At 41.8% G+C, this 12040-nt stretch overlaps 1 protein-coding gene across 1 annotated transcript in view; it reads right to left on the bottom strand.

Annotated features, from left to right (window-relative positions):
* oca2 (oculocutaneous albinism II) overlaps window positions 1-12040 on the bottom strand; it is a 503930-nt gene that overhangs the window by 449002 nt on the left and 42888 nt on the right. The window lies entirely within an intron of this gene.

Here is a 12040-nt window from a genome sequence, read left to right as displayed (position 1 = left end):
AGCCTTTCACTGGAGGACCAAAATATGATCTTCAAAATATTCCACCAGCATTCAAAGATGGCCTGAACAATCGTTTCACTGCTCTAAGCACAACTGATAGGACTCCAGAGAGATTGTGGGAAAGTATCAAGAATGCTGTACACCAAGTGTGAAATACTCTGCATGAGGCAAAAACGCAGAAGGAACTGAAATGGATGAGTGAAGAAACTCTGAACATTGCACAGGAAAGAAGAAAAGCCAAAGGTAAGGGGAAAACAGGGAAACATTCGCAGTTCTCAATCGAGCACTCCAACTTGCAACCAGGTGAGACTGAAAAAACTACTACAAGTGTGAAGAAGTAGAAACGGTAAATAAGAAAGGAAGGACAAGATCAGTCTTCTTAAAGCTACGAGCGCTGAAGAGAAAATTCCAGCCTCACACGGGAATGCTGGAAGATGCACAAGGTACCATGCTAAGAAGATAAAACAACAATGGAAGGAAAACTGTGAGTCATTGTACCAGAAAGATCAACTGGATTAGGAATATCATCCTATTTCTGACAATCAGGAGCCGACGGTGATGAAGGAAGAAGTTGAAGCCGCATTAAAGGCACCGCCGAAGAACAAGGCACCTGGCATTGACGGAATTCCTGTTGAATTACTACAGCAATCAGATGCAACTGTTGCAATGCTGACAAGACAACACTCTGTCGGCTGATCTGGAAGACAACGTCATGGCCAAGTGAATGGAGGAAATCAATGTTTTTACCAATATTGAAGAAAGGTGATCCAACAAAGTGTGAAAACTATTGTACAATCGCCCTCTTTTCTCACACTAGCAAGATTTTACTAAAGATCATTCAGAGAAGACTTTAACCTTATTTAGAGCAGGAGCATCCTGTAGTGCAATCAGGTTTCAGGAAAGGAAGGGAAACAAGAGACATCATTGCAGATGTGAGGTGGATTCTTGAGGAGACAAAAGAATAACAGAAAGACATCTATATGTGCTTATGTGCTTTATTGACTACAGCAAAGCCTTCGGCTGTGTCGATCATGACAAACTCTGGATCACATTAAGACACATGACTGTACCAGAACATTTGATTGTCCTGATGCGCAATCTTTATATCAATCAAGAAGCAGCAGTTTGAACGGAATAAGGAAAAACAGAATGGGTCAGCATCCGTAAAGGGGTATGATAAGGTTGTATTCTCTTCCCTGTCTGCTTATATTTTACATTGAATAAATCTTCAGAGAAGCAAGGAGAATTGGTAGCAGAACTATCAATAACCTAAAATTTATTATGCTGATGACATGATGATACTGGCTGAAAACAAAGAAGACCTGAAACAACGGCTAACCAACATCTAGGAACAAGGCCTCAAGGAGGGTTTGCACCTTAACCTGAAGAAGACTAAGATTGCGACAACTGGCAGCATAACCAATTTCAATCTCGATTGAGAGGAAATTCAACAGTCTGACATTTTCAAATTACTTGGATCAATGATTAACACCGAAGCGGTGAGCAGTCAAGAAATCCAACAAAGACTCATCCTTGGCAGAGCAGCCATGGAGGACTTAGAGAAGGTCCTTGGGAACAGGAATCTCTGCACACAAAGATTCAACTTGTACAGGCGATAGTGTTCTCAACGACATTATATGGTTGCGAAAGTTGGACGGTAAAGAAGGATAGGAAGCATATTGACGCCTTTAAGCTGTGGTGCTGGAGAAAAATACTACACATCTTGTGAACCTCCCTCAGAACAAACGAATTGGTCCTCAACGAGATCAACCAAGTCTCTCTCTGAAGGCTCAAATGACAAGGCTCTGCCTATCATACTTTGGGCACATTATGCAAAGAAACAGCTCTCTGGAAAAGGATATCATGCTTGGCAAGGTGGAAGGACAACGCAAGTGAGGAAGGCCGCCAATCAGATGGATGGCCACATTAAGGACAGCTACGAATGCAATGTTATCAATGATGAGCCGCTTTTCTGAGGTTTGAAATTCACTTAGGGCAACTATCAATAGGGTTGCAATGAGTCGACAACAACTCAATGGCACTAAACAACAACACTGGGGGGCAAGGATGAAGTTGTTCCAATAGGACAGGCTCTATCTGAATCACGCTGGGACCAGAGTCCTGCTGAATCACATAACTTAGGGTGTAGGTTGAGTTTTAAACTAACTTGTGGAAAAAAATACAGTAAACGTTAGCAACACACAAAATGCTGAAAGAACTCAGCAGCCAGTCAGCATCTATAGAAAAGAGTAAACAGTCGACGTTTCGGGCCAAGAACCTTCAGCAGGACTGGTCTTGGCCCGAAATATCGACTGTACTCTTTTCGATAGATGCTGCCCGGCCTGCTGAGTTCCTCCAGCATTTTGTGTGTGTTGCTTAGATTTCTAGCACCTGCAGATCTTTTTTCTTGTTCATACAATATATGCTTCTCTTCTGAAAAGGCGACATGGTAGTGTGGCAGTTAGCATAATACTGTTACAGCACTAGCATCCCGGGTTCAATTCTGTCACCGTCTATCAGGCGTTTGTACGTTCTCCCCGTGACCACGTGGGTCTTCTCCGAGCGCTCTATTTTCCAAAGATCGACTGGCAATTAGGTTATCTGTTCACATGGGTGTAATTGGGTGTGTGGGCTCATTGGGCAGGAAGGTCCTGTTATCGTGCTGTATCTCTAAGTAAATAAAAATATGGATATGGCAAAGATTAGTGGGAAGCCTTGAAAACAAACAGAGGGCAACAACTTTTTTTTTCTTTTTGTATTTGCACAATTTTTGTCTTTTCCACGTTAGTTGTTCGCCCATCTTGTTGAGTGCAGTCTTTCATTGATTCCATGATGCTTCTTTGTATTTACTGTGAATGCCCACAAGAAAATGAATCTCGGGGTATGGTGACCGATATGTACTTTGAAAATAATTTTTCTTTGAACCATGAACTAAAAAGCAATAATGGCGGAAAACATGAAATATGACATTAAATTAGTCAATAATATAAAAGAAGATTGTAAAAAAATGCGATATATTCATGAAGGGTATGAGAGGTGCAAGAGTGGACCTTGAACTGCTGGAAAATAATGCTGGAAACTGGGGAGTGATGAAATGGCACAGGAACTGAATAGTGTGTCAGTCTTCACAGTGGAAGACACAAGTAACATGCCAGAAAATCAGGACAGTCATGGGGCAGAGATGAGGAGAAGGTATGGGGGAAGCTGAAAGGCCTGAGGTAGATAAGTCACCTGGACCAGATGGACTATACCCCAGGGTTCTGAAAGAAGTAGGTAGCTGAAGAGATCGTGAAAGCATTGGCAGTGATCTTTCAAGAAAGACCGATGTCAGGGAGGGTCCTAGGTGACTGGAAAACCACAAATATAACACCCCTCTTTAAGAAGGGAGGAAATTATAGACCAGTTAACTGGAATTCAAGTTTCAGAAGAAATGATAAAGGTGAGTACATCAATCATTGCATCATCCAGGCTTTTACTGTAATGGTTTTATTAGTTTCAGTAACAGTAGCATTAATAACCTTACCAACACCTATTGTGCAACCTCATCATATTTGTGCTGGGTTCAGCCACAGTCTTGACTTGTTGTATTTTATGAGTTTTTTGCTGGTGGGGGACGGGGGGAGTCATCACTTTGCTGCTGCTCATGCTTTGGGGGGGAGCTGGGGGGGGCTTTGGGATTCTTAGGTTTAACTGTCATTCATCTTTTAAGACACTCCTCTGTTTTCATGGATGTTTGTGAAGAAAAGGAATTTCGGGATATATATTGGATACACTTCTCTGACATTAAATGGATTGGACAGATGAGATCTACAGTGAGATCCAATGGCCAGGAGCCTGGTACTGCAACATTCTGTGGAGAGCGAGGACGAGGAGCGTGATGAGACGCAGGAGATGACATGGTCATCCACCGCAACCAGGGAAGACTCAAGTTTGTGACACTTGTTCGTACCACTGGACTTGGACTCCTGAGGTCAAGAAATTGGAACTGCCCCAGTGCGACAGCTTTTCCGCTTTGCAAAACTCTCCTGCTCATGTTTTCTGTTATTGTCGGACACAATGGGTGACCACCACTTCCAATGTGTCGTATAGGAAAACAGCAACCAATCTGAGCATGTAAATTTCCACTGTTCGATGTGTGTCTACAGACAACACAAACAACGGGAACAAGTTATATTGACTTACAGAAACATCAAGAGCGACTTTTTTAATTGCATATTCCTAAACACCAACCCAATTAAATTTTATTTGTACTGCTTAGTGGGAATTCTTCTAAGACTTTGCATTTTACATTTGTTTCAACTTTCCTTTATTGCCATTTGAATGAGAAAACACCAAAAAGATAAGAGATAAAGACCAGCCTCACTCACAAAATTAGCAATGACCATTAAGCTTTCCTGCAACCCAGATAACAGCTTTTTCCTGTTGTGCCTAATGGCAGATTCAAGCACCTTCAGAATACCACAATATAGATGTGCACTTGCATTATTTAACTGAACAGCCAGGCATTTTCAAAAATTATGCAAAGCAATTAGCAATAATGAACACTTAACAAAGAAAAGTGTTATGTTCCTGTGGTAAGTGGTGTTGGAGCAAAGCAGTAATAATCATTCATAAGCATTTTACCCCTTTTCATCCAGGAGGCTATTGCCTTGCACTTTAAGTACACGGACCAATTCATTGATATAGTGCTGCTAAACAAGGGATTTGAGCAGCCAGGTTCATAGTGGCAATTAGATACTGACTGAGATTGTGACAAAATAAAAATATGACACAAAATCTGTTCAAACTTTGTTGGAAGACTCTTTCTCCAGTTGAGGAACTTGGTGCACGCTAACATCGAACATACTGAATAAAATGTGGAGAAAATGAGGCAAATCTGAAGAGATAGAGTTTTTAAAAGGCTCATTGAGTCTAGATCTCAAGTGAGAATGTCTGTTGGCATCAGTAGTGAATATATACTCTTAAATACCTCAGAGTGTTCATTTGTTAATATGCACTCAGTGGCCACTTTACTAGGTACAACAGTACACCTGCTGGTTAATGCAACTATCTAATCAGCCATTCATGTGGCAGTAACTCAATGTATAAAAGCATCCAGACATCATCAAGTGGTTCTGTCTAATGGTCAGAGTAGGGTTGTTAATCATAAACATGAGAAAATCTGCAGATGATGGAAATCCAAAGTAACACACACAAAATGCTAGAGGAGCTTAACAGTTCAGGCAGCATTCCCCTTCCATTTCAGTCCCAGGGAAGCCTCTCATCCCAAAACGTCGACTGCTTATTCATTTCCTTTGATGCTGCCTGGCCTGCTGAGTTACTCCAGCATTTTGTGTGTGTTAGCCAGACTGGTTCAAGCTGACAGGAAGGCGACAGTAACTCAAATAACCAGGTGTTACAACAGCGGTGTGCAGAAGAGCATCTCTGAATGCACAACATGTCAAACCTTAACAATTCACAAGAAAAACAAAATAAACTTAAAATATGAACAATTTGAACAAAATGAAAACGAAGTCCATTTTAGTACAAAGTGATCAAAGTGGTCATAGCTTTGTTAAACTGTGGCAATTAGGGTTCTGCAGGTTGGTTCAAGAAGAGAAGTAACTATCCATGGACAGCACACCTACATGGAGCACTGTCACAGGAAAACTGCATCAATCATCAAGGATGCCCACCATCCAGGACATGCTCTCTTCTCGCTGCTGCCATCGGAAAGGAGGTACAGGAGCCTCAGGACCTGCAACATCAGGTTCAGGAGGAGTTACTACCACTCAACCATCTATTTGAACCAAAGGAGATAACTTCACTCACCCTAACATTAAACTGTTTCCACAACCTATGGACTCATTTTCAAGGACTCAATATTTATTGAATATTTATTATTTTCTTTTTCTTTTTTCACTTATTTGTATTTACTGCGGATGCCCGCAGAAAAATGAATCTCAGGGTTGTCTAGGATGCCATATATGAACTTTGATAATAAATTTACTTTGAACTGGAGATGTGGAATTTCAAGCCTCTGTTATTTCTTCAGCGATTTGAACGGGGCACGACTGCGCAAGCGCGTGGAGGTCGGCCAGTGAGAACAGCGGGAAGAGATTAAAAGCAAGCAGAGTTGAAAAGGTGACGGTTATTTCTTCAGCGGTTTGAACGGGGCACGACTGCGCAAGCGCGTGGAAGTCGGCCAGTGAGAACAGCGGGAAGAGTTTAAAAGGGAGACAGATTTACAGAACGGGCATCGGAGGAGCGAGTGATGGAGTAGAGGGAGACAGAGTAGGAAGGCTTTGGTTCAACGGGGCTTCGGCGACAAATGGTCGAGGCCAGGTAGGTTACCTGTTTAAAATAAAAACAGAGAGTATGTGTGTGAGGCTGATTTTCTGTGCTCGGTGTCAGATGTGGGAGATCCCAGATAATCCCGACCTCCCGGACGACCACATCTGCACTAGATGTGTCAAGCTGCAGCTCCTTAGAGACCATGTTAGGGAACTGGAGCTGCAGCTCGATGACCTTCGCCTGGTCAGGGAGAGTGAGGAGGTGATAGAGAGGAGCTATAGGCAGGTAGCCACCCCGGGACCACAGGAGGCAGAGAAGTGGGTAACAGTCAGGAGAAGGAAGGGCAAGAAGCAGGTACTAGAGAGTACCCCAGTGGCTGTCCCCCTTAACAATGTATTCCTGCTTGAGTACTGTTGGGGGGGAACAGCCGACCTGGGGGAAGCAACAGTGGTCGCACCTCTGGCACAGAGTCTGGCTCTATGGCTCAGAAGGGTAGGGAAAGGAAGAGGATGGCAGCAGTGATAGGGGACTCTATAGTTAGGGGGTCAGATAGGCGATTCTGTGGACACAGGAAAGAAACGCGGATGGTAGTTTGCCTCCCAGGTGCCAAGGTCCGGAATTTTTCTGATCACGTCCACGATATCTTGAAGTGGGAAGGAGAGCAGCCAGAAGTCACGGGACATATTGGTACCAATAACATAAGTAGGAAAAAGGAAGAGGTCCTGAAAACAGACCACAGAGAGTTAGGAAAGAAGGTGAGAAGCAGGACCTCAAAGGTAGTAATCTCGGGATTACTTCCTGTGCCACGTGACAGTGAGTATAGGAATAGAGTGAGGTGGAGGATAAATGTATGGCTGAGGGATTGGAGCAGGGGGCAGGGATTCAGATTTCTGGATCATTGGGACCTCTTCTGGGTCAGTTGTGAACTGTACAAAAAGGAGGGGTTGCACTTGAATCCGAGGGGGACCAATATCCTGGTGGGGAGGTTTGCTAAGGCTATTGGGGAGAGTTTAAACTGGAATTACTGGGGGGTGGGAACCGAACTGAAGTGACGGAGGGAAGAGAGGTTGGCTCACAAATACAGATAGCTTGGAGACAGTGCAAAAGGGAGGATAGGCAGGTGATAGAGAAGGGAAGCACTCAGTCCAGTGGTTTGAGATGTGTCTATTTTAACGCGAGGAGTATCATGAATGGAGCTTAGAGTATGGATCAGCACTTGGAGCTATGATGTTGTGGCCATTACAGAGACTTGGATGGTGCAGGGGCAGGAATGGCTACTTCTTTCTTTTTAAATCTTTTTATTGAATAAGTATACAAAGGGTAAACCATAAAGGCACTAATACACTGTTAGAAATTACAGGAGATATTAATACAGAAGAAAAAATTGATACAAACAGTGCAATTTAAACATAAAATAATATGGTAAAATAATAGTATACTGATTTTTATATATATATATATCAATAGAGAAAAAGAAAAAAAAAACCCAAAAAAAGACCCCAAAAAAAACCCACCGTGCAACTAAACTAAAAGCAAAGCAAAGCAATGGGCTAACTTGGAAACAGGCAGAGTTAAAGAACTTAAAATCATGTCCTCAAACCCGACCTCCATTAAAAACAATTTAAAAAAAGGCAAGAAGGGAATATAAATATGAAACAAAAGAAAAAAAAAATTACATTAAATGAAAATATTGAATAAAAGATCTCCAGGTCTGTTCAAATTTAAGTGAGGAATCATAAAGATTACTTCTAATTTTCTCCAAATTTAAGCATAATATCGTCTGGGAAAACCAAAAAAAGGTAGTTGGAGCATTAGGCTCTTTCCAATGTTGTAAGATACATCTTTTCGCCATTAAAATAAGAAATGCAATCATTCTACGGGCTGAAGGGGAAAGATTACTGGAAATTTTAGGTAATCCAAAGATAACAGTAATAGGATGAGGAGAAATATCTATATTCAATACCTTTGAGATAATATTAAAAATGTCTCTCCAGAAAGTTTCCAGAGTAGGACAAGACCAAAACATATGAGTTAAAGAGGCTATCTGCGCCGGACATCTATCACAAAAAGGATTAATGTGAGAATAGAAACAAACTAATTTATCTTTGGACATATGTGCTCTATGAACAACTTTAAATTGAATTAGGGAATGTTTAGCACAGATAGAGGAAGTATTGACTAATTGTAAAATCTGCCCCCAGTCATCCACGGAAATAATAGAACCCAATTCTTGTTCCCAATCTGACCTAATCTTATCAAATGGAGCTTTCCTAAGTTTCATAATAATATTATAGATAATAGCCATTACACCTTTCTGACATGGATTAAGGTTAATTATAGTATCTAAAATATATGTAGGAGGTAGCGTCGGAAAGGAAGAGAGTATAGTACTTAGAAAATTTCTAACTTGGAGATATCTAAAAAAATGTATTCTTGGTAAATTATATTTATTAGATAATTGTTGAAAAGACATAAGGGAACCATCTAAAAATAAATCCAAAAACAGTGAAATACCCTTAGTCTTCCAAATTTGAAACGCACGATCCATGAAAGAGGGAGGAAAAAATATGTTACCTAAAATAGGGATCGCTAGCCCAAATTGGTTGAGATCAAAAAATTTTCTGAATTGAAACCAAATACGCAAGGTATACTTAACTATCGGGTTAGAGACCAGTTTAAGGCATTTCAAATCAAAAGGAAGAGAGGAACCTAAAATAGAGCCAAGTGCATAGCCCTGAGCAGATTGTAATTCCAATACTACCCATTTAGGAATGGATAGGAATGGCTACTTCACGTGCCAGTCTTTGGATGTTTCAGAAAGGATAGGGAGGGAGGTAAATGAGGTGGGGGCGTGGCACTGTTGATCAGAGATAGTGTCACGGCTGCAGAAAAGGAGGAAATCATGGAGGAGTTGTCTACTGAGTCTCTGTGGGTGGAAGTTAGGAATAGGAAGGGGTCAATAATTCTACTGGGTATTTTTTTATAGACCACCCAATAATAACAGGGACATCGAGGAGCAGACAGGGAGACAGATTCTGGAAAGGAGTAATAATAACAGGGGTGTTGTGGTAGGAGATTTTAATTTCCCAAATATTGATTGGCATCTCCCTAGAGTGAGGGGTTTAGATGGGGTAAAGTTTGTTAGGTGTGTTCAGGAAGGTTTCTTGACACAATATGTAGATAAGCCTACAAGAGGAGAGGCTGTACTTGATCTGGTATTGGGAAATGAACCTGATCAGATGTCAGGTCTCTCAATGGGAGAGCATTTTGGAGATAGTGATCATAATTCTATCTCCTTTACCATAGCATTGGAGAGGGATAGGAACAGATAAGTTAAGAAAGTGTTTAATTGGAGTAAGGGGAAATATGAGGCTATCGGGCAGGAACTTGGAAGCATAAACTAGAAACAGGGAAACTTACGGAAGAAATGTGGCAAATGTTCAGGGGATATTTGCATGGGGTTCTGAGTAGGTACGTTCCAAAGAGACATGGAAAGGATAGCAGGGTACAAAGGCTGTTGTAAATCTAGTCAAGAAAAAAAGAGCTTACGAAAGGTTCAAAAAACTAGGTAATGATAGGAATCTAGAAGATTATAAGGCTAGCAGGAAGGAGCTTAAGAATGAAATTAGGAGAGCCAGAAGGGGCCATGAGAAGGCCTTGGCGGACGGGATTAAGGAAAACCCCAAGGCATACTACAAGTATGTGAAAAGCAGGAGGATAAGATGTGAGAGAAAAGGACCAATCAAGTGTGACAGAGGAAAAGTATGTATGGAACCAGAGGAAATAGCGGAGGTACTTCATGAATACTTCACTTCAGTATTCACAGAAAAGATCTTGGTGATTGTGGAGATGACTTGCAGTGGAGTGAAAAGCATGAGAATGTAGATAATAAGGAAGAGGATGTGCTGGAGCTTTTGGAAAGCATCGTTGGATAAGTCACCGGGAACAGACGGGATGTACTGTAGGCTACTGTGGGAAGTGAGGGAGGAGATTGCTGAGCCTTTGGCAATGATCTTTGCATCATCAATGAGAGATTGGAGGGTTGAGGATATGGTTCCCTTATTCAAGAAAGGGAGTAGGGATAGCCCAGGAAATTATAGGCCAGTGAGTCTTACTTCAGTGGTTGATAAGTTGATGGAGAAGATCCTGAGAGGCAGGATTTATGAACATTTGGAGAAGCATAATATGATTAGGAATAGTCAGCATGGCTTTGCCAAAGGCAGCTCATGCCTTACGAGCCTGATTAAATTCTTTGAGGATGAGACTAAACACATTAATGAAGGTAGAGCCGTAGATGTAGTGTATATTTCAGCAAGGCATTTGATAAGGTACCCCATGCAAGGTTTATTGAGAAAGTAAGGAAGCATGGGATCAAAGGGGACATTGCTTTGTATATCCAGAACTGGCTTGCCCACAGAAGACAAATAATGGTTGTAGACGGGTCATATTCTGCATGGAGGTCAGTGTGTGCCTCAGGGATCTGTTCTGGAACCCTTTCTCTTTGTGACTTTTATAAATGACCTGGATGAGGAAGTGGAGGGATGGATTGGTAAATTTGCTGATGACACAAAAGTTGGGAGTGTTGTGGATAGTGTGGAGGGCTGTCAGAGGTTACAACGGGACATTGATAGGATGTAAAACTGGGCTGAGAAGTGGCAGATGGAGTTTAACCCAGATAAGTTTGAGGTGGTTCATTTTGGTAGGTCAAATATGATGGCAGAATATAGTATTAATGGTAAGACTCTTGGCAGTGTGGAGAATCAGAGGGATCTTGGGGTCCGAGTCCATAGGACACTCAAAGCTGCTATGCAGGTTGATTCTGTGGTTAAGAAGGCATACGGTGCATTGGCCTTCGTCAATCATGGGATTGAGTTTAAGAGCCTAGAGGTAATGTTACAGCTACATAGGACCCTGGTCAGACCCCACTTGGAGTACTGTGCTCAGTTCTGGTTGCCTCACTACAGGAAGGACGTGGAGACCATAGAAAAGGTGCAGAGGAGATTTACAAGGATGTTGCCTGGAATGGAGAGCATGCCTTATAAAAATAGGTTGAGTGAACTCGGCCTTTTCGCCTTGGAGCGACAGAGTATGAGAGGTGACCTGATAGAGGTGTACAAGATAATGAGAGCATTGATCGTATGGATTGTTAGAGGCTTTTCCCCAGGGCTGAAATGGCTAGCATGAGAGGGCATAGTTTTAAGGTGTTTGGAAGTAGGTACAACAGATATCAGGGATAAGTTTTTTATGCAGAGAGTGGTGAGTGCGTGGAATGGACTGCCAGCGGCAGTGGTGGAGGCGGAAACGATAGGGTCTTTTCAGAGACTCCTGGACGGCTACATGGAGCTTAGACAAATAGAGAGCTATGGGTAAAGCCTGTGTAGCTCTAAGGTAAGGACATGTTTGGCACAGCTTTGTGGGCTGAAGGGCCTGTATTGTGCTGTATGTTTTCTATGTTTCTACCTCCTGTCCAATGGTAGCTGCAACAAGATGGCATGGTCCAGATGATCTCCATCATGCAGATGAATCAATTATCTGCCTTCAAGAGACTCAGACAATTTGTATTCTCCTTCTGAGGACGCAAATCTACAAAAAGCAGTCATCAATTTGACCATGGGACAAAGAAATTTACCTTCAAGGTCTTGATAGCTCCTTAATCACGACTGCAGCTAATTTAATGTAACTTTCTTAAATGTGTCAAGCTTTAAGATGAGGAAAAAAAGAAAATGTATTATCCAGAGGCTTTTATCTAAAACAAAAGCTAAAAATG

The sequence above is a fragment of the Mobula birostris genome, chromosome 7 (genome assembly GCF_030028105.1).
Source record: "Mobula birostris isolate sMobBir1 chromosome 7, sMobBir1.hap1, whole genome shotgun sequence".
Taxonomy (NCBI): Eukaryota; Metazoa; Chordata; class Chondrichthyes; order Myliobatiformes; family Myliobatidae; genus Mobula; species Mobula birostris.
The sequence above is the reverse complement of the archived record's forward strand: the minus strand, read 5'-3'. Positions and strand labels throughout refer to the sequence as shown.